At 49.3% G+C, this 23,758-nt stretch overlaps 1 protein-coding gene across 1 annotated transcript in view; it reads left to right on the top strand.

Annotated features, from left to right (window-relative positions):
* Positions 1-23,758, top strand: part of AATF (apoptosis antagonizing transcription factor) — an 813,649-nt gene that overhangs the window by 750,603 nt on the left and 39,288 nt on the right. The gene's annotated exons all lie outside the window — the stretch shown is intronic.

The raw sequence follows: 23,758 nt of genomic DNA, 5'->3' as shown, positions 1-23,758 counted from the left end.
TGTTTGGACAGGACTGCACTCCGTTTTACTTAAAGGAGATTATCTGGTTGCCTAAACTTCAAATGAAAGAACGCCCGGGTATGATGTTGCTTGGGTGGAAGATGTGGCGCAGAGTATGCCGACTGATGGAGGACCCGTACCCGTGTTCCCCACAGGTGCCGCTAGTCGCCTTGGCTGGGGGAGACAACCAACTCCGAATGATAATTAGGACCTATTGGGAATCGGTCGGGCTGGTCACATTGGGAGATGTATGGCAAGAGGGGTTCTTTAAGGATTTCGAAGAACTGGGAGAATAGGCAGGCTTGCACAGAGGCCAATATGTCACGTATCTTAGGCTAGTGCAGATTATTCGTAAAACCTGGCCAGAGACTGTACTGGCGGAGGAGCCAGACGTCATAATGGGAACAATGTATGACATATCGGAAGGAGGGCACAAGATCTCTAGATTGTATGAGATGGTGATGACCCGGGTGGGGAAGGATTTGACTCATTTGAGGCTGGACTGGGAAGCTGAGGTGGGGGCACAGATGACCGATGGGATGTGGGAGCGTGCCATGGAATACCACAAGAAGGTGTCCAGAAACGCCAGATTGCAGCAGATACAGTTATACATAACGCATAGATCCTATATGACCCCGAAGAGAATATCTAAGTTTGTAGACGCAGGAAGGCGAGCATGCCCAAAATGCGATGAAGACGCTGACATGACACACATGTTCCGGTCTTGCCCAGTGATTGAAGGTTTTTGGGGGGAGGTGGCACAAAAACTAGCAGATAAAGGGGTCACGCTCAACATAGATACGGCCTGGGCCTGGCTGTTGGGAGGGTTTCCCAGACCACGGAATACTAAACATGTTGGGAAATTGAGGGACCTGGCATATGTGCTTGCAAAAAGGATTGCCATGGGCTGGAAGCAGTGCCACAGGCCACGGGTTGAAGTATGGTGGCGGGATTTGCAAAAATGGGCGCAGGCTGAAACAGTAGTATGGCAGGAGGCATGTAGCAAGTGCGGGGAAGGAGAAGTGGGTAACCTGATGGCATGGAGAGTGTTAATAACAGGACTGTTTGGCACAATAATGGATTCTGCAGCTTCGGAAGGAAGCGATACCCGGCCACACGCAGCAGATACAGAACGAGAAACGCAAACAAGCTCTTGAGGGGGGAGGGATTTGGGGAGCAGTAATGTGCATTAATTGATGTTCACAAGTCTGTTGCAAATAATCCTGCAAGTTTGGTTTGTATTGTTTATTTGTTTTTAAAATAATAAAAACTTTTTAAAAAGAAAAACTATAAAATGGTGAAAAGAAAATGTCAACAACGGTTTGGGGGTGGAGAACAAGATACTCCTATACTGTAGGGAATACAATTACACAAACTGTGCGTGGAAAGTAAATTACAAGTCACCTTTGAGTTCTCTCGCCTTATAAATGCCCTGGTGGTCCTGAAACTCCTCAGCAACTTGCAGTATCATAGAACGTACGTACAGGGAGGGCTTTCTCACTTCCATTAGAAGCTACCGGAGCGTTCCTTTGCATCATAGTGAAGAAGTCAAGCGTGAGGCCAAACTGCTCTGTGATGTTGTGCAGCTCCTTCTTTACTATTGTAGATATTTCATCCATTATACCAGCAGTCACAGTTGGCTTTTCGGTGAAGGGCTCGGTGGCACCATATCTTGCTTAAAAATACATGAATTTGTAGGTATTTTGTAAAAATAAAAATCCTGCAGTGTGGGATTGCTAAGTAACTTTCAAAAACTATATATATATATATTTTTTAACGAACGAAAGCTTAGAAAGCAACGGACAGATGTATCCATCTAAGCAGGTTCCCGTCATCCCATCGGTGACCTCGGCTCCTGTCACACATCGTTAGTTGTCAGAGTTCATCTTGGATGTTGAAGAACTAATGTGTTCTTATCCGTCTGGCTCCAGTTTGTCTTAAATAAAAAAATAAGGTACAACCAATTGTCCCAACCCCACAATCATGAACTCTAATTCATTACTTTTCGAGAAGATGGTTTGAGTGCTACTCAAGGGAGAGTTTTTGGTCAAATGTGATGCAATCGTGCATTTAAAGCATATTTTGTTAGTAGAATTGGCTAACATTAGTGCAGTAACTCGTCAAACTGGCCACTTTTACCAAAAAACAGGCTCACAGCAGAACATTGGGCTGTCCCTTCGGGCATTGCCCCATGGGCCAGTCCAAGCCCGGGGGTACACAAACACACATACCCTGAAATTACAGTGAGATAATCCGAAAAGGTCCTGTAATGAATCGCTTGTCATCCATCAGTACATCAAAAAAATCTTCCTAGTGCACACCCAGTGGCAGACTGGGTGAGGTTTTCTTACCTGGTCTTCAGCAGTGAAAACGTGGAGGGCGGAGCTCATGGAAAGGACTGATAGCTCACTGTGGATGGTTGTAGTCCTATGTGCCATGTCAGCAAGTTCACAGATCTGCTGTGTTCCAGGATGCTATGGAGCACCTTGCGGTAGGTGGGGCTACCACCAGCTAGACGGTGCTCCCATCATTTATGGTCGGCGGGAAAGGGCCAGCTGGCAGAAGCCTTCATCCAATACCGCCGGCAGGGGAGCGGGATTAACTATGGATGTGCCGAACGCTAATTCACACACGTACAACTGCACCACTGGCTCTGTTCACAGATTTAATGTGACGGATACCTGTTCAGGAGCATGAGTCACCCACTTTTAGGCAATGAGTTGATTAAAAATTGGACTCATGGGGTTCACTCAGACCTGCAGTGAGTGGGAGGTTGTTTTAGGGGAACCTTCCAATACCTGCTGGTAGGTGTTGGCACTGGCGCCCTCGTCCCCAGGCGAAACACAACATAACACCTTTCTGCCTTGAGGGTAACAATTCTGCCTGCCAAAAAGGATGGGCGGATGAGTGTTAAGAGGCCACTACCCTCTTCTCCTCACCCGCTTGGGCATAGTTCAATTACTTTTTGGAATCCCAGCCCACCTGGATTTTTCCTCCCAGCAAACTGCATTCGCCCCCACTAACAAGAATTAGTTTCACCCAAAGGGTTGAAGTCATGCGCCACTATATAAGGTACAGCTGGGAAGCTGGCCCCAGCTCGATTCGAGTTTCGAGCCCGTGCTTGGCTAAAACATGGGCCGAGCCCTGTCTCTTTGCAAGACATTACTTTGTATAGGGAAATACATGTGTGCCCTGTTCCCCTCCCTCCACCTATTGCTATTTAGAATGTATTGTTCTGTTATGTCTACGAACATACAGATAACGCGGGCAGAATCGTCCATCTGCCAAAACTCGTATGGAAGAGTGCCCCAGAAAATAGACACGCGCCAACATATTGGAACGTTGGGATATTTCACCGAGGGAGGGAGGGAGGGAGGGATGGCTGGCTGGCTGGCTGGCTGGATGGATGGATGGGAGGGAGTCACTGGCCTAAGTGTTTGTCCCGCACTGCCACCCTTTCAGAGGCCCTTCAATGCCGGGAAGACCCCGCATTCCCCTCTAGGCTAGCCCTTCGAAAGCTCACCCGTTTGCATTGGAACTGCGCCTGAGCGCATAGTGCCCGCCTTCCCTCTGGGGAGCAAGCCCCCAACCCCCAGGATTAAGAGGCCCTTCCTTGTGCGAGCCATCAAGTCGCGATTCGTCTGTTGCCGCCGCTGAACATCTTTTTACACCAGAGGAGGGGGCGAAGGAGCTACTTATAAATTCGGCGCCTTAGGGATCTTCTTGCGGGGGATTACCTTTAAAAAATGTTAAAAGGGAGCACGTTTCCCACCTCTCTCATCGCAGAAAAGGGGGAGGAGGAGGAATCGCCCCATACAAAAATATCTTATAGCTACTTATAACAATCTTGTAAGAACTGAGAAACCGGTGACATTGTGGGGGCATTAACAAGAACTTAATAATCACTTCTACGACACCGAAATACTTATTTAATTCTTATCAATTCGTATACATTGTAAGTAGGATTTATGTCGGATTTTGACCGATGTTCACACTTGTGATAAAATCCTAATAAGAAAATGAATAAGAAATAGTTGTATGGGACGGATGCAGACCCCAGGCCTTAACCATGCAGTTAGGAAGGACCGGTTGTTGGAAACTCTGAGAAGTAAGCGGCAATGGGAGCACGCGCACATTCTGTTTGTAAGGGATTTCCTGTTGAGGGTTACGTTTTAGGTGTCAGTCAGATTGCTCCCCTCTCTGCTCTCAATCAGAAAATGCTTCAGAGAACGAGTACAGAACCTCCCGCAGCCAGCCCGGGTCCACCTTTACCTCCTGGACCCCTATCCCTTGCATGTCCCCTCTCTCCATGTTAGTAATACCCTGTTATTCTAATTGTACCCTAGTATTGTAGCCCTTTCGTTTCCATTGTTGCTCCCCAGCCTGCTTTGCACAAATCCAATACATCACGTGACATTATATTGAAACCATGACGAAAATACACTATCTAATTTACCGATATCTAAATCGAGAAAGTGGCAAAGGTACGAAGCTCTCCTCTTTTTCAGCGTCTGCCGCAGAAACTCGAATCACACACTACAACAGACCCCCCTTCCCTTACAATCAAAGACACCCAGTTACTGCTGTCTTTGGAAAATGATAGCCGCACTGCGATGGAAGATGGCATGTATTGGATGGACTGATAAAGAGCATAATGTAGAACAGTATTCAGAGAAAATATCGGAAAGAAAATGCTGAATGCGCGTTTACTGTGCATTCAGCGTTTTCGAAAATACTTGAGCCACTTTTCCCGAATGAGGGGCCTGGGGATCACCAGGGTGTCCCCTGCTTCCATGACATTGGGTGTCAGGGCACAATAAAGAACTGGTGGGGGGAGAGGGGGAGACCCTGCAGCGCCAGTCCCGCCCTACTTGGGAATAGGGAACTGACGTTGCTGGGGCAGGAGGGAGTCGCAGCAAGGGAAGGAAGTGATGCGTCAAGAAGGTAAGTAGGGGTAAAGTGCTAGTGGGTAAGAGGGATGCGGGTAAATGTGATCTATGGAATCACTGCACAGTGCCATTTTCGGATCCGACATTTTCGCCTTTGAAATTTCGGGCCACGTGGCGATCACATTTATTTTACAGGTTTAGGCCTAGTTCTGTATGCATCTATCACACCATATGCCGATCCCGGTTAACAGCATCTTGCTTGACACGTTATCAAGCAGTCGAAGAAGGATTTTGATACTTTGTATCAAAAGATGGCCAATGCGTACAATCACCCTTTTATAACATTTCGACCATGGAATTTGAGGCCCTCAACAACTTCCACAAAGACAATTCAACAATCTTCAAAGGAGCTGATAATGGTGGAAAGATTGTAATCCTGAACCAGTCATACATTTGCGCGGTCTACAGAACCAAAGGCGTTTTATAAATGCATCCATATAATACAAATGCAGTAACCCACTACGCCTCCAGTTTCTTGCTACACTTTTTTGGGGGGAGTATTTTTATAAGGCCTACCTGGCCCCAAATTTCAGGGGTGTGCTGTACGTAGCACAATGAAGATGGGTTTGAGCAGACCAGTGCGTGTTGCTGATGCATTCTCTGGTGTTCAGTGTACAAGCAGTTACTTTGGCTGGAGGGGGATGCATACGTTGAATGGGGAAATAAGCATAGGGTAGGTTGAAAGCTTAGTTGGCCACCCCCATAGCCCAATACGTGAGGGATATAAACATTACCCGTTGATCCAGAAACGTAAACCCTGGATATAGGAGCAGAAGAACAGTCTGCCAGCACTGTTCTGAACTACCTTCCACCTGTACGCCACTGGTCCACTTCTGTAAGGTGGTAGCTTGGCATATGTTTAGTGGGGTAGTCAATCTCAGCAGTGCCAATCCTCTGGCAAGAGAAGGAATCCAGAAAGACATCTGCGGCGATGTAGAGAAATGAGAAATCCCCATGACGCGATGTATACAGCAATCTTGTATGCGCGATTTCAGCCCTTGTGAAACCGTGCAGACAGGATTGCTGTGGTACGCCGTCTGGGGAATACCCAGAAGCACCCTGTATTGATCCAGAAATATATTGCTCCAGGAGAAACTGCCAGAGTGAAGTTATGGAATGAGGATCCACCCAATATATAAAACAGTTTTGTCCCCAGGATCTGAGCTATGGCCAGAATAAACATACAAGAAAGGGTTAGAATACCGATTTAGATTGTGCTATCAACTTTCTTTCGTCCTGATGAAGGCCCACTAGAACATTGCATGGTATGGTCGCTAGGATGTGCAAAGGAGTATCAAAAGGACCGAAACACTTTGTGTCGACACAACTGTTGAAACAACATCTGATTAACAATTAGAGGAGTGGTTACTGTGTATACTTGTGTGCAGCCACTGGGTGTTCCGAGTTTTGCTGACCAACTATTACCAAACAACATATCTTGTGATCTAGTTGTGGGAAAGTGTTTCGACCTCCAATCCGACTAGACAAAAATGTAATGGATGTTAGCATACACCCTGAAAAACATTGTATACAATCCGATAGTCCTTTTGACTGCATTGAAAGCACTTCAAATAATAACCACACAAAAGAGGCACATTGTAGAACAAGTTCAGCCTTTATTGCATAAGAAAAATGTTGTTACATGTTTTATTTTTGTCAAGATATTTATGTATTTTTAACATTATTGTTAGTATGGATTGTGCATAACTAGTAGAGATAAATTACTAGTTGAAATAAATTACACTGTGCATCTCCGATACATTTACACTGTAAATAAAGTTCTTACTAGAAATGGAGATCTGAGGGAGGGGTAGCTGCTCACTTTGTTTCTATAATACATGGGTAGGATGTTACAGTAATCCAACTTGGTGAGTGTGACGGCTCTTGCAAGAGTAAGGCAGTTGCTCTCGAAGAGGAATTGTCTGCTCACTGCGATGAGCCTTCAGGTATAGGTGGTAGCGAAGGCATGTGCATTTATATGCTTGGTCATGGGCAGGTCAGCTCTGAGGTAAACACCTAGCGTTTTAACTTGTTTCAGTACTTGGATAGTTGTACTTTCTTTACAAAAAGTGGAAAAATGAGTATCAAGGTTTTTTAGACGGTGAGGAGAGCCCACAATGAGGAGTTCATCTTCTCATCATTAAGGCATAGGTTATGGGTAGCCATTCAGTTCTGTATGGTGCTGTAAACTTTATTGATTGTGGATGTGTCTTGAGTGTAATCACCTCCGATGAGGGTTAGTTTTTGAGTATTATCTGCAAAGTTAGTATAGATGATACCCAATGCGTCCAATATGTCAAGCAGTGGCTTCGTATAAGTGTTGTTCAGCGTGGGTGAGAGGCAGGATCTTTGCGGGACACCTAGAGGAGCCAGTATGAGGTCAGCTGAGTCTTCACCAATGAACACTGGTGGTGCATTCGCTAAGAAATGATTTCATCCAAGCAGTAGCAGCCTGGGAGAAGTGGTGTGAGAGGTTACAGCAAAGGGTATCATGATCCACCAAATCAAAGGCTGCAGCAAGTCTAATAGAAGTAGGATAGCTAGATTGCTTGAGTCACGGCTGTTGTCCATATGGATTTGTAAGTCGAGGTGGGCAGTGTCTGTCCTGTGTTTAAGGCGGAAGCCGGATTGTCTCGCCCCTAGCAGTTGGTTGTGCTCAAGGAATTGTTGTATTTGTAAGTAGGCCAGGTGGTTGAATATTTTGAGCAAGAAAGGGACCGTAGTGATGGACGAAAGTTGGTGGGGATAAAGGGATCTAAGCAGGGTTTCTTAAGGAGGGATGTGATCCAGGCTGCTTTGATACTGGCCGGTACATTACAGGTATAGAAGGGTGCATTGGTAAAATTGGCGATGATCGGGGTCAAGGAGGGCATGCAGAGCTTAACTATGTGTGCTGGTCATGTCTCCTTTGCAATTGGAGGGTTTTAGGGCAAGGATGATGGATAACTTCATTAAAGTTAAAAAGCAGGGGGAGAGGCAGTGTGTTCCGTATTAGTAAATGCAAGTGCGCGGTGTGCGGGCGCATTGGCAGCATGGATAGCGTTTTTAGCATTGATTTCTTTTCACGCAGTGATTCGATTGTGGAAGAGGGAGCATTTTGTGTTGTGATACGCCATGCTTTGTCATTGGGGTTCATGGAGACAATGGGGACGGGGGTCTCAAGATAGAGAAGAGCTCTTTAGTGTTAGAACTAACGTTTGATATTCTCATGTTATATGTATCTGCTCTGTGTTTCAATGGCTTTTTTGTAGGAGTGGGAGATAGCAGTAAATGCGTCATGGTTACGTTGGGTAGGGTGCCTTTTGCACAAATGTTCGAGGGCTCTTTTGTTCCCGCATAGCGTAACAAGGTCCTCTGGGAACCAGGTAGAATTGGGTTTGTGTGGTTTTGGAATCTTGGCTTTGACAGTGGCATGCTGGTCAATGGTACAGAGAAGGCAGGCATGGTGATTTGCGAGTTCCTGGGGGTCATTCTTGCAGGAGCAGGATTCTAGGGAAATTAAGATAGTCGGCTTGAGGAGTTCATGGGTCAGTTTCCAGGTGGGGAGAGGCAATGGAAAACTTGGTGGATGAGCTGGTGGTCCGGCCAAGGTATAGTGTCAATAGAGGTGATCTCGATGGTGGCAATTGCAGTGAGAATCCAATCGAGAATACGCCCTTTGAACTGGGTGGGTACCTTAACCAATTGGGTGTCAAGTTATTTAATGCTAGAGCAAGTGCAGTAGCTTTGGGGTCAGAAACATAATTGAATATGAGGTTAACGTCATCCAGGATGATGAGTTGAGTAGTGGGTTTCATGAGTGGTGTGACCAGGAAGTGGATGTCCAGGTGAGGGTGGGTGGACACATTTGTCTCGCGTTATAGTAAGAGAAAGTTGTAGGTGGTCTGGGGGTTAGTAGAGAGCTTAAGTAGCAACATTTCATACCGGATGTGTCAGGGATAAGTGATGATCTGATGAAGAGGGAGGTCTTGGCAATGAAAGCTATTCCTCCTCCTGTTGCATTTAGGCTGTCAGCCCTGAAGATGGTATAATTCGGAGGGATAGCTAGGTAGTGGAACGGGCCTGAGGCATTGTGAAGCCAGAATTCCGTGATGGCAAGTATGTCAAGGTGATGTTCGAGAAGTACGTTGTGTATGTCAGTAGCATGGGCTCCTAGGGAGCAAGCATTTACTGGAGCACAGGTTTGCGTCTGCGAGCACTGGGCACTGGTGTCTGAGGTGTGGCTGAGCCTGGTGGGTTGCAGTGGTAAGTGGTGCCTTGGTGGTACTGGCCGGTGGAGTTGCCTGGTGGGTTTCAGTGATAGGTGGTGCTGTGATGGTACTGGCAGGCAAGGGAGTCTGGTAGGTGGTATAGTGGGCGAGTTAAGATATGGGCTAGATCTTGGATGTTCCTGGTGGGGGGATAATAACCTTTGCGCTGCAAAGCACTAGGGGCGGCTTTAGCGCGGAGCCTGGCCCTTTTGGGCAACTTCCAGGCAAGATAGGGAGGTTTTTTTGTGGGTGGCAGGTAGTGCTTGTATGAGCATTGTAGGTGTAGTGAATATGATGGGTTAGCTCTAAGGCTTGTCAGGAGCGTGTGTACGAGGTAGGTGTTGGTTATTTGGCACAGGATCATGATGTGTTCGGTATTATCTAATGTAGCCTGGGGCGGTGTTACCTGGTTGAGCGTGAGAGCAAATAGGGTTAGTGATGGTATGGGCTGAGTGGAGAGAGATGTTGGTAGGTGTCATGATTTGCTTATGTATTTAGTTGCTTTATGTGGACGGTGTAGGCATTAGGGAACCAGGGATAAGAAGAGGTGGGAGGAATGCGGTCGGAGGCGGCACATTGAGGTGCTACAGCGTAGTGGTGTAGTTTGTGGATTCGTGCGCAGTGTTGTGTACTTTGACATGGACAGGGGAGGCGCGATTGCTACAAGGCGTGGCGCAAGAGGGGCTTGGGGTTTAGTAAAGCAAATTGCCTGACGTGGGGAAAGCCGGCTTGCTTTGGTAGGCGGTGTACAGTGGGGGTAGAAGGGACAGTATGCATGGAATCGGATGTGGGGTATGATGGGGTGGCTCGATGTGATGGGGAGACATGCAGTGACTGGGAGAGCAAGTGCAGGCACATCATAATGCGGGGAGGAAGCGCATCGGGATCAGCAGGGTCTCTGAATTGACAAAGCTGGCATAGCAGTGTGTAATACAGTTGCATGGAAGAGTAGGAGCACGTTTTTATCTGTTAGAGTTGGCTGGATCTGTATGGCGTGTGAGCAGTGCAACTGTGGGATGGAAGGGCCGACCGGCCAGCATCAACTTCAAGAAATCGAGTGGAGTGGAGTGGAGTGGAGGTGGCACCAATGGCACACAAAGCAAGACAGGGCCAGACAGGGGTAGCTAGAGGCCTTAGTAATTGGCCTTTGAAAGGGGCTGACCTCGTCTTCTAACTCCATAGGCCATGGGGTAGAGATCTGCACTGTGGGCCAATCTGCACAGCACGGGGGCAGGCTTTTGGACAAAAAAGGTAGGCATGGTCGTTGCCATGCAATGATGGCGGCCATTTTTTTACTTCATTGGACTCGCAGGATTCAGTGTAAAAAGTCCACGAGGGCTTGCCATTGCATCAGTTGAAGCCACATTTTGCAGATTATACAACAATGAGACTGACAGGCTTTCCGGGGCATCAACAGATATAACATGTTGATTTGTGCAGGTCGGAAAGAACCGGGCTGTGTGTGCAGGCTAAGCTTCTATGTGTTTTTATTTGTTGAGGCGCGTCGTCCATGAAACCCAAGTTAGGTGTAATCGAGCGTTGGATTGCACTCGTGTGTTTTCGAGACAGTACTAAAAGGTGTATGGAATGCAGTGTTTATGGTGGTATGGAGTAGGTGTGTCCCTGCCTTTGGTATCAAGTGTGGCTTTCTGTGGGGTGTCCCTGTCGGGTACCTGCATGTGGCACAGCGCTCATAGTTAGGGTTGTTGTACTTGGCATACGATATTTCATTGTTACGGTAGTCTAAGGTGAAATGGGGTGTTGGAGGTTAGTTAGCGGTTTGTTTTGGTTTAGGGCGAGCGGATATCGCAAGGTGCCAGTGTTGATTCTCATACGGGCTGATTGTATCAAATGGGTGGCACAGTGTTTATTGCTGTTTGGCCCAAACAGGTCCTCACTTTGGTTGGATGCTCGGTTTCTTGTCCATTTGTTCTAATCTGCTTCTGATCTGTTTGGCGGCTAGCTGGGTGTTTGTTACCCAGCTTGGTGCATAGATTATGTCCATGGTTGTTGAGTCCTATAAAGTTTCCATGATTATAGACCAATAGTTCCTTTTAATGCATTGAGGGATACCTTACAACCTAGTGTCTGTGAACTGCCAGGTCTTGCATGCTTTCAGGAAGGCTCCGCTCGTCTTCCTCCAACTCTCTGCGGGTGAGCCGCTTCTCCAGAGTCTTGGAGGTGGAGGGGGATCTTTATCCACTACAGCCTCCCTGCCTCGGCTCTCCTTAAGTACCAGAAAAGAACCCTCAAGCCTTTCCTCTTCGCCTCCTCCTACTCTCTCCCTCTCCCCTGCTAACCACCTCTTTCTGCTCTCTCATTCTCTTTTCTACTTCTGCTCAGTTTCGCTAACTGGCTGCCTGGTGTACCTTTAAGCCTCACAGGTCCCAAGCTTTCCTTGCCAGTCTCCTGCACTTGCCCCTGGGCCTTGCAGTTGCTGCTGCACTACTGCACTTAGTTTACGACCCATGAGAGTGGTATCTCTCTGCACTTAACCCATTTTCTGACAGGACTGGGCGCACTTAGTCCCTATTGCCCCCAGTCCCCACACACTTCCTTTTCTGTTGTCCTGCATGATCTGAATGTACCATGCCTAGTAAGATCGTTTGTCTCGTCTTCCCTATGTCTTCCCCTCCCATGCATGGTTGCGCTTTGGAACACTTGTGTATAATTGCGTAATAAATAATCAATCAAGAGAATTGGACCTAGAGTTTGTGGATTACTTGCAGCAGTGCGAGGCAGTCTTTTGACCTTCATTGTAAATGGCGTGCTTGGTTGCCATTTCCTGATGTAGTAGGCCCGGTCCGTCTGGGGTGCATTGGAAGGACATGTAACGAAATGGAAATAGCAGACATAAGTAGCACGGTGATGTAGGACCCACTAAAGGCAACAGACACACAAATATGCAATTTATGCAATGTGAACAAAAGTGTTACAAATGAGGTGTGTCGAGGTGTTTGGTGGGCCAGCAGTGGGCTCAGCCTCATTGTCATTGTTTGACCTATTGTGATCTTTGATCAATGAAGTAGGCGGTGTAAATGGGGGGAGTCTCTGAAGTATGTCTGCTGTGCCTCTATGTTCTCTACTCCGTTTGCCTGCTTGAGGGTACATCATCTCCAAGCGCAGGACCGGGTTTCTAGCCGATGCTGCTCGGCTTTGTCCTTCTTTGAAGACGAGCATGTTGCCTCTGAGCTATCCTCCTGGCCCCAGTGAGTTGAAGGACATACGCCATGGAATGCCATTTCATGTGTTAGCCAGCACGCGGAAAACGCAGTTGCGGTCTGAGCTCTACCCGTTGTTGGTGCCCACTCTGCTCCCTCGTTTGATGTCTTTGGCAGCTATTGGAATGTATGCAACCGGCTGCAGCCGATATTGGCTTCCTCTGTGTAGTTTGAGAAGCATGTGTGGGAGCTTTCATTAAATGTTTTGAACTGCACAGGGGAGCGTAGCACACGCTGTTTCAGCGGATCCCACAACCATCCTCTTTGTACGGTCAACTGCACATTCGTCTCATGCTGCCATCTAGTGGTGAAAGCATGTGCTTGGAACTAATCACCACAGACATCATCAGCCTTTTATATAGATAGATACATACATTACATCAGAAAACGGCTGACGAGTGACGAGTCAAGCTGCGTATTGATCAGGAATACATTTTGACTGAAATATTCTGAAAACCCGAATTGGTCAATGTTACTTGAGTTAAGACGTATCTCTAGACTGCATTAGGCTGATGTGCCATTTTTCCTCTGAGAACTGGTCAGGTCCCCCAAAAGGGGTTCCATTGTACTCGTTAATCGTACACTAATGAAACGGATGGTATACCATAGTTGTATGGAGAATACAAGCAGCGTGCTTCGTCTTGAAATAAATCCACTCATCCCAATTATGTTTTGGCCATTCTGTTGTCTAGTTTCCCTTTCCTATCACCCCCTCCCCTACCTTCCCTGCCTATCCACAGACTAAAGTTTGGCGACACTCAGGCAGCGTCACAACATGCCACCTTTCGTACAAAGGCCGGGTGACGTCACACCACTGCGGCGACAAGGATGTGCAGTATAAATATTGTATATAGACCTTGAACTCATCTGTAGAATAGAAAGTTAAGCAAGGGGCAGGACAAAGCCATAGACCCTAGTTGACCCAGCCACATTGCAGAATATTTCACATTGCAGCAAATTGCCTTCAGGGTATGTTTTTGTCCCATAATTTCTAAGTTCAGGGTAGTGAGATCTACAATTAGAATCTGTTTATCAAATTTGGCCTTTATTCTTACATCGGGATCAACAGTTCTTGTGCATCAGTTGCGAGTCGAAGGGTCACAGAAAAATGCTGACGATTGTGTGGGATTTTGGCTAAGAAATCTTTGTTAGAAGGTGGTTCTGTTCCTCCCTGGAAACATTTCCCTGGTCTTGCTTTTATAACAATGCATACCATTTATCTTGCATAGCCTGTGTTGCGGCAATGGAGAAACAGTGTCATTTCGGTAGCATGTATTGTATTGCTCCTCTCTCTTGACTTTTCAGACCAAGGTCTGTCCAAGGGCCATGCTTCTCCTTCAGCCCTTCAACACCATTGCAAATGGCAGAAGGCACTATACAAATATAAGATAACATAAATGTCGGAATCAGGACACCATAATTTAGTGATGAGCAAGGGAAAAATGTTGAAAATAATAAAAATGTGTTAACATTAAGCAATTTGTCTCCACAGGAAGTATTTAAGTTCCTCTTGAATGAAAGTATGTGTTAAGATATAGGCTTTCCCAAGTCTTGCCCTTGACTCTTTGTCCAGGAAAGCTGCACAAAAAATGAATGTTAAGCTTTGCAGCAGTTTTATATATATATATATATATATATATCTCCTAAAAACCTGGTATGATCGTTTCCCTCGAGGACCAGCACTGGAGACCCTGTTGGAACATTACCTTGTCAACCCTTGATCCTATTTCTTTTAGAGATGCTTGGCAATGATGGAGCGGTTCCACAAGTATACGGTACTTAAGATGCACTTACTTACAGTTCATGTTCCGCCGCACCCACCAGTGCCATCGATGGATAGACTAGAACACTTCTGCTGCACTCTTTGGGAACTCACATCTCTAGGAAGTGGTCCTCTCCACTGTCTGACATCGAGGACTGGTGTTCTCGGCTGAACTACTGGCGGTTCATTAAATGCAAAAGGACTGGATTGATTTTTTTTGATTTCCTTAAGTTGCTTTCCCTAAATTGTACTATGGAACTGAGAAGGTTGAAGGCCTAGGTTGCAGATCTATCTCCTGATTGGCAGCTTGAATCTAGGTGGTGTAAGAAGATGGCTGCTGGATGCATGACCCTGTGTATGTGTCTGGCCCTCAAGCTTTTTACTTGAGTGCACTTAGTTAGAAATGCCCATGGGTGTGAGACAAGTCGGCATGATTTGCACGCTAGCTGCAGCTGCTTATCTCTGCAGACGTTTATTGGCCCTTCGATAGTCTGGTCTTTCTCTTTCTACGTCCACCTCGCTCTTTCTTTCGCTCTCTCACTCTTTTGTTCGCTCCCTCTCGCTCTTTCTCTCTCGCTCTTTCCCTTTTCGTGAATGAAACCACATGGCCAAATCATGGTAAATATCCATAGATGTTGTCTACAGCTAGTATGGCCTTCCAAATGCGCTCGAGGTCTAGAGAAAAGGATCCCTTTCAATGTATACAATAGGGAGATCTTGATGGCCTCATGTCTTATGCAGTGCTGGTCTTTTTAGCCTTTCTGTACCGAGACCGTGCCAAAAACTTCGGCGGACCTCTTCCCGGCTGTTATATATAGCGCACGTCTCTGTGGGCATTTAATTGCTATATGTATTCATTCAGTGAAAATCTTGAGTTGAAGTGAGATTTTAGTGGCAGCTTAACGCAACAAAAAAACAGAAATTCAGCAGCTGTTGGAAGCTACCCCACCTTAACTCCAAGCCTTCCTGTTGTGCAGTCTATGAGCACACTTATGACATCACGCACGACATCCTGCATCACTGGAAACTAGAGATGGGACATTCGGTGAGATAAATGCATGCCGCTCGATAAGAGACGGTTACAGGGTACTGTTTTTTGGATTTTTTGCCTCATACCTGTATCTATAATACTAACACGTTTTCAAATTACATATTTTTGTACCAACATGACAATATTGATTCCTGCAAAGCAGTGGCTTTTCTTCTGCAGGAGTAGCACGGAGGTTCCATAGAGATTTTAAGTGACCACATGTTTATAGGTGGGGGTTATGCATGGCCTTGGCCCACTAAAATCAACAAACTAGGGCATTGTGTTTAATTCTAGTCTTGGTTAAATGCAATGGAATAAATTCGACTAAAACGCCCAATACCAAGGATTGTAGAAGTTTGGGCCAGGGCTGGAAAAAGCTACACCTTCGTGACATGGAGTCAGATGGTCACTGCAACTCTCTTATGACTTCGTTTCAGCTCTTATTCCTGTAGAAACATTAAGGACAGACTGCAGTCAGCACCTCTTGGAGTTCTTCAACATCAATAATCTGTATATTTTGTGATGCTGTGATTTCCCGCACAAGGTATAACAAACCTATTTTAATATTGGAACATTCTGTGCCGGTTTATATAATGTCAGTTATGAAGCAGGCGTCCATAATTGAAAGCTAGAAATGTCTCAATCACTTTAAGCAGTCAAATGTTCGCAGGGCTCTGATACCAAAGAACTTGCCCCGAGTTCTTTTGGAAGTGGGAGAAAACTGCATTGGCAAATCCAATAGTTTTGGCTTTTGCATAGGCCTTTCCCCATTTGATCCCGACGAGACTCACTCGCCTAACCGCTTGGGAAGCAGGCACTTGGAGCATCATTCCTTTGTGAATCCTTTTGCAAAGCACCACTTTGCAGGCAGATAGTTAACCACACCATTCAATATTTGCAATAGTCCAATCTATTCAGCTCACTTCCATATACATGACAAGAGTTGGCAATTCTGAATGCTGCGGTTAAATGCCCAAGAATAAATCTGTAACTGGAGGCGGCATAGATGCACAACATTTGGATTTGGACTTCATCCTCCTGATTCCCCCCGCCCCCTCCTCCTGTAATGCTTTGAAGTGGCAGCCCAGTGTGAGAAACCCAATGGTATTCTCACTCCCCCTCACCCTGGATCCTCTGCTCAGGTGGCCAGGCCACGGTCACCGCCTTTGGATCCAGACCCTGGGGGTGGACGAGTGTGGGAGGATCACCTGGGTGGAGGGACCTTGGAATTGGGAGTGGGATACCCACGGGTGAGATGCGGTTTCCCCCTCCCTGTAACACCTTACCCCATCCTATCTGTTAGGATGTTTAGGAACTCTACCCCCCCCTTTTCCCTTCACGAACACTTTCACATGGAAAGTGTTCGTGAAGTGTTCCCGCTCTGGGAGAAAACCGACTCGCACCTGAGCATTGTACCCGACATGTCCCACTACTAAGGTCATGCAGTTAATGGTGACCACTCACACCTGACTCCCATTACACTTCCCCACATGGATAAAAGACAAGTACAAGAGCCCACTGAGCGAGCCAAAGCATACGAAGGAACTGTATTTTCCTGACCGCAGCTGAGCGAGGGAAGAAAGCTGGCAATCCAAGAAGGGTGTGCAAGGAGGGAGATACGCTTGACCTTTCTGCCGAGAAACTGTTACTTTCCAAAACCCTTCCGATTAAAGGGCCGTAAGGCCAGGAAACCAGACTGAAGAATCCTGTATTGTGTGTCGGAGATACCCGGGGCCCTCCTGCATGGTTGACCGAGTCAGAGAGGAACAGCAGCTGCTGTGGTACCGTCCTTGGCACCCAGATCAAAGCAGTGCCAGAGAGATCAACACAGCCAGTGAGTTGGGGAGACTGATGCAAGACTGGTCTGTTTTGAAGTCAAGGTTGCAAGCAGCAACACTGTATAAAGAGCACAACAATGAATATTGGTAATGCGTGTGATGAAAGACGTGAGGAAAGCTTAATTGTTGATGGATGTTTGAACATTAATGGTGAAAGATAAAATGCCATTGACCGAGTGGTCCGGCACCGTAAGTATGCTAAATCGAAGGTCTCTGTAAGGTATCCAGCCAAGAAGTGGCAGAAACGAAAGCAGAAGATTGGTAAGAATGAGAAGTGAATCGAAGTGGTCCTGCGACAGTTTAAGCAAAACCCATCGCACTTTCGAACAGCCCAAACGAGGGAGATCCATGGTCCGAGCCCGAGCAAGGGAGACCAATGGTGAACATTGTGTTAAAAGGGGGTCTGAGCCTGAAGGAGGGGAGACCCATGATGAACACTGGAAGCGAGAGCTTGTGAATGTGAAAATCCTGATTAAAAAAGGAGCTTTGGTGTTTCTTTGTTATGACAGCCCCTCTAAAATAAGAGGCTGTACTCTTACGTCCTGTCCCCTTTCCTTCATACTGCATGGGTGTCCCTCGCTAGGGTCGGGGACGGACCCATTTTCACCAGAAAAAATCTTCTTCCCCTTTAAATTTAGAGGCGCGTGGGGGTGCAGCCCTGGGGCATGCGTTCCCCTGACTCCGCCCAAGGGTGCCACTCCCCAGTCCCCTTTTCTGCATCGACGGGAACAGGCTGATTTCACCAGCACTTCTGGGTTTGGCTTCAGCCTTGTAATACCACACACTCTTCCCCGGATACTTTAATCTGTCTTTTCGTCTGCTTTTTATCAATCAGGTAATAGGTCCTCTCGCGCCATGCTCCTTTCCAGCGTATGGCGACGTCAGCGGGCTTCAGCAGGTGTGCAGCCTGCCAGGGGCTCTTCCCCACGTCTGATCCCCAGGCTCTTTGCCTCCGTTGTCTTGGCCCCGACCACAGCTGGGAGGGTTGTACCGCGTGCAACGTGCTTACACCGCACGCTCTCAAGAACAGGCTAGCTCGTTGAAGGGAGCTCTTCGAGAAGTCACCTACAGAAGACTTGAAGGAATTTGTCAGACATAAGTCAAGGCCCAAGGTAGGGCCGCTCTTTTCCAGCGCACCCCTGCAAGGGAGACTCCTTCCCAAGGAAATGCCCGAGCAGGATGAACCTATCAGGTTCTCGCACCAGAACTGATACTATTTCACCTACCGGCCGCCAGGCCGAGGGGTCATCAGATCCTTCCTGAGACAGTGCTGAGGGACCGCAAGGCTCTTTTACTGGGTTTACACCCGAGGGGCTACACCCTAGTACTGGCCAGATGTCCAAGGGGGCGCTTGCATGCAGCACTACCGGCGACCGTGCCGAGGGCAACACGCCTACCAGGCCCCGTCCTGAGGTGCAGGGTAGGTCTCATGTTCTCCAGCATGGGGTCTGGCATGGATTCACATGCTCATGAATATTCCCCGTCGTCAGGCTGGGAATCCTCGGTAAAGAAAAAATCAGTATTGTTTCTGATCTGTCTTTCTTAGTAGTAACCAATCACTGATCTCTGGGTCATACTGCCCCCAGCCAATGACTGCCCTCTCCCTAAGCCCCGCCTCTGACAGCCATCCTCAGATTTTTACCGCACGCTCAAGTGTTGGGAGTCCTCGTGTTTAGCTCTTGAGTTTTTTTTACTGCGTTTTCAAGTTTTTTCAGGAGAATTTCTAATTTTTTCGGTTTAATCGAGCCTCAAGCTCCACCGTTTCTACTTCCGATAACGGGGACCCGTTTCGGAATTCTTCTACGCCCCTCAAGGGTGAAGTTTTTGTCGAGTTTAAACTTCTTGGAGGATTCCGGAAGATCTGCGGCCTACCTCAACGGACATGGCCCAGGACAAAGGGAGCTTGACGCCCGGATCCAAGCTGTTCAGGAACTGCCCTGGATGCGGATTATATAACGTTTTCAAGGAGGACAAGCATTTGCGATGTCTCTACTACCTCCATGGGGACAAGATGCATGTGGAGAAGGACTGTGCGTTCTGCAAGAACCTTTCGGAACGGTCCAAACATCGTCGTTCCCGCCTCACCACCTGGCTGGAGAAGGGCACAGCAAGTGAAAAGGCGAAGAAGAAGTCTGAGCGGGCTTCTAAGTCCTTTGAGGGCGCCCCGGCGACGGGGGCCCAACAGAAGGCCAAGCACCGCGAGTCCGCGGGCTCCGGGAGTGCCGAAAAGGCTGGGCTCTTCGGTTGCCAAGCAGGGTGCTACTTCCCCGGCACGTTCGACCACGAGCCAGCGCTCTGGTTCGGGGAAGAGGAAGTCCGAGAACCCGGATAGGCCGCTGGAGCGGACCCGGTCGATCTCGAAGGGGGAGCCAGGTGTTGACCCTCCCCCCAAGGCGAAGGCCCAGGACGCACCTAAGGTGGGGAGGGCCTTGATCCACCCGGCTAAGGCCTCTACCGAAGTGGTCGCTGCGACCCTGGCAGAGCCGGCTGATATTATGCCAATGGAAACGGCCTCTGGGCCCAGAGTATTCCTGCCGCCGCAGAGGGAATCCTCTTACCAGCCCATCGCTAAGACCCCCGGCTGAAAAAGAGGGGCGTGGGGGGCTGGTGGCCGTTACAGACTCGGAATCAGCCTCTGAGGAGGAACTGGTGGAGACTGAGAAGGGCCTCAACGAGAGGTTCATAAACCTCAACGAGAGGTTAGAGAAGGTTCGATCCCAGGGGACGGTCCCTGCTGACGTGATCGAAGATGGCGACGACGAACGGGGCCCAGTGGAGCGGCCATTCCGTCCGTCGCAGCCATTGCCCGAGCCCCAGGATAGCTCGGCGGCCATTTTGTTGGCAATCCAATCCTTATGTACCGAGATAAGGACGAGATTACCACGCACCCCGACGGAGGAGCCAGAATCAGGCCCGTCGGGAAGCCCTCCGAACAAGCGGAGGAGAGTCCACCTGTTACGCTCACCTGGTTCCCACGGGGGCGTCGACCGGAACTGGGCTGCTGTTATTTCCACCAGCGAGACGTGTAGCGCCGAGATGACTGACTGGACTGGCCCGCTCAGCCTAGTTTGTCTGGCTCGCAAGAATATTCTTCTGCAAAGGAGAAGAGGAATTAACCACCCGTGGAATTGAGTGTCAACCCACCTTCCCCACTCCCGTTGTCTTCCCACTGATCACTCTTGATGTCCCCTCCTTAGTCTCACCTGATTGTTTGGAAGGATGAGCTCTCCATCCTGCGTCGAACGTAGGGGCGCGTTGATGACCAGTTACTTCACTGGCGTAGAGGAATTGGTGAGTTCCAGTATTGACTCTAAAGTCCAATTGTTCATAAGAGTTCAAATGTCTGCTCTTCACTCTGTCCGATTCCTTGCAGGTTGCCGATTAATCCACTCGAAGATTTCCAAATGGCACTCGGTAAGATTCAGGTAAGTCTATAGTGTTTTTCCCCTTAAGGGCCGGGGTACGGCGATTGACTGTGCCGACCCGAGATGAGGTGAGACCCCCGTGGTAAATCAGGTACGTTTTGTGGGGGGGTAACTGGTATTGTCTCCCCTTAGGGGCCGGGGTGCGGCGATGAAGCCGAGTTGACTGCGCCAACCCGAAATGAGGTGAGTACCTCCCGTGGTAAATCAGGTAAATCCTTGGGGGTAGCTTATATGGCCTTAGAGAGTCCCCTTGCTCACCTTGCTGTCTTTGTCTCCTTAGGTGTCGGAGGGCGGCCGCGAGATGGAGAGAGCGTGATGGAATGCTGAAGTACCGCCAAGCAGGTGAGTTCAGCGCGGCGCCGTAGGAATGCAAAGCGATGCTTAAAAGACTTCTGTCTTTCAGTTCCGTGGCGAAATGGATCAGGATTCAGGTAAGGATTAAAGTTAAAACTCCTGTTCTAACCTTTATCCTTTTTCTCTTCTTGTTTCAGGAGTCCCAGGACTGAAGCGGGCGTGGCTGAAGACTGGAGCTGCTGAGAACACGGTGAGCGTTACGCTGCAGCAAGCAGAATAACGCGAAGCACGTGTGGCTGTCCGGGCGTGGTTTAAATAGCCTTGGAAGAAGATCCAGGTAAATATTCTTCCACAGCCCCACCCAAGTAACAAAATAGTCCCTTCAGTAAAATAGTCCCTCCTAAGCCTCATTTGGCTTGAGTCTTCATGCAGCATGGTCTGCCTCAGGTGAGTATGCAGCATGATCTGCTTCAGGTAAGTTATCAATAATGAGCCTGGCGCCCATGGCGCCAGGACTGACTTTATCTTTATGAGCCTGGCGCCATAGGCGCCAGGACTGTACCCAAACAGCCCCTAACTGGGGCTTTTGGGCATGCTCCAAGTGGCATGATGCCTGCTTCCGGGGCTGTTGGGCCTGGTCTGGTCTTCCGGGGGCAGGCATCATGACACCACCCCGCTCCGCCCTTCGTGCCTGCGAGACCGGTGGACCCCTCATCCCCCTCGCCGGGAGAGGATACGGCGACAGATACGGGGATGGACGATGACGGCGGCGATGACACAGCAGACATCCCGTCGTAACCCCCCCCCCTCCCCTCCCCCGCGGGCGTCCCCAGCCGACGAGGTTGGCTCTTTCCACGCCATGATAACCTGGGCATCCAAGCTCTTCCAGCTCTGCCCTGAAGAACAGAAAAAGGAGGGGTTTCTGTACCAACGACGAGAGGCTAAGAGGAAGACGGTCCTCACAATGCCTTTACTCGACGATATCTGGGACGAGGGGCTTGCTGTCCTCAAGAACCCTGCCACGACACCCGCCATGAGGGACAGGTACGAGAAAAAGTACGGAGTCTCCGATACTGCCCCCTAGTGCCTCAGGACCCAGCCCACGCCAGACTCGGTTGTTTCGGCAGCGGCTAAGAAGAAGGCAGCGGGCACGGCGGCTTCAACTTCCACTTCCCCGCCGTCAGTGAGGGTAAGAAGTTGGACTCTATGGGACGACGAGTCATCTCGTCGGCGGCAACGACGATTAAGGCGGCCAATGCCTTAGCGATCGTGGCCCGCTCCGACAGGGAGCTCTGGTTCAAGATAGCTCCCCTGCTAGATTTCCTGCCTGATGACAAAAGGGCGGAGGCCCTAGAAATTCTGCAGGAGGGCGAGGTGGCGTCGGATCACGCCATTACGGTGGCAACAGACATTGCCGATACCGGATTTCGCCAACTGGGCAACACAGTTTGCCTCCGACGACGAGGATGGCTCAAGGCGACAGACTTTCGCCAGGACGTCCAGACCAGAGTGTTGGACATGCTGTCCGACGGCAACAACCTCTTTGGTAAGGCAGTGGATGAGTCTCTACAGGCCATCAAGACCGACTCGGAGACGGCCCGGGCCCTTGGGGTGCTTCAGCAGCGACGGCCCTTTCGGAGCCCTGGAGGCAGACAGGGTGCCTCCAAAGGATCCAGCGGTGACTGCTCCACCTACCGCCAGGCGGCCTGCTCCTCTTCCAAGGAGGCCTACAGAGGTCGCAGCAAGCAAGGGGGTTCCCGCCGTCGGCGGCAAGGCAGCTTCCAAGCAAGACTGACCCGGCCGGTTGTCGGGCCCCCACCGAAGCACCCGAGTGGGAGGCCGGCTGACGAAGTTAGTCAGGGTGTGGGAGTCCAACTCCACCGATCGTTGGGTGTTGGACACCCTGGCCAACGGGTACTCGCAGGAATTCCTAAAGAATTGCCCTCGCATTCCTCACGTGGCCAGGAAGGAGAATCACGTCCCTCAACTGCTGTTGGAGGTAAAGGCGATGCTCAAGAAAGGTGCCATCTAGCACGTCCCCAGGAGGCTCCGGAGTATACTCAAGGTACTTCCTCGTCAGAAAGAAGACAGGTGGTTGGTGCCCCATCCTAGACCTGCGTCGGTTAAACAAATACATCAAGGCGCAGAAATTCAGGATGGTCACCCTCCAGCACGTGCTGGGACAGCTGGAGGAAGGCGACTTCCTATCGTCGTTGGACCTGGAGGATGCTTACTTCCACATACCCATTCTAAAAAGGCACAGAAAGTTCCTCAGGTTCGTGGTTCAAGGACGCCACTACCAATTCAGAGCCCTACCGTTCGGATTAAAGTCGGCACCCAGGGTTTTCACCAAGTGCCTGGCACCAGTGGCAGTGTGGCTGCGCCTGCAGGGGATCCACGTCTACCCCTACCTGGACGACTGGCTAATCCGGGCAAGGTAAAGGGAACTCGCCGTCGATCATACGGCGAGGACCGTCCGGTTGCTCACGGTGCTGGGGTTCTCCATCAACTACCCCAAATCCCACCTGGTTCCATCGCAAGTAGCACTGTTTTTGGGGGCAAAGCTCGATACAGTGGAGCAATTGGCCTCCCCTTCAGAGGAGAGGACCAAGACCATCCTGGGCAAGGTACGGCGCCTTTTAGCCACGGACGTTGGCCAGGGTGAGGTCCATCAAGTCCCTTCTCGGGATGATGCCCTCATGCATCTACCTTGTACCCCTTTGCAGACTTCGGATGCATCCGCTACATGAGTTCCTCGACGCCCACTGGTTTCAGGCGAGGGGCTGCTTCGAGGACAGGATCCCCCTCGACGAGGAGTTCCGTCGGGCGATCCTATGGTGGGGCACCCGGGCTCACCTCACGACGGGCACGGACTTTCAAACCCTGGCGTTTCAAGAGACGGTGACTACGGACGCCTCTCTGAATGGTTGGGGGGGCCCACACCGGAGATCTCCACGCAAGAGGCCTTTGGCTCCCGGAGGAGAGGTCT

This window comes from Ambystoma mexicanum, chromosome 9 (assembly GCF_040938575.1).
Source record: "Ambystoma mexicanum isolate Mex_15411 chromosome 9, UKY_AmexF1_1, whole genome shotgun sequence".
Classification (NCBI taxonomy): Eukaryota; Metazoa; Chordata; class Amphibia; order Caudata; family Ambystomatidae; genus Ambystoma; species Ambystoma mexicanum.
The sequence above is the reverse complement of the archived record's forward strand: the minus strand, read 5'-3'. Positions and strand labels throughout refer to the sequence as shown.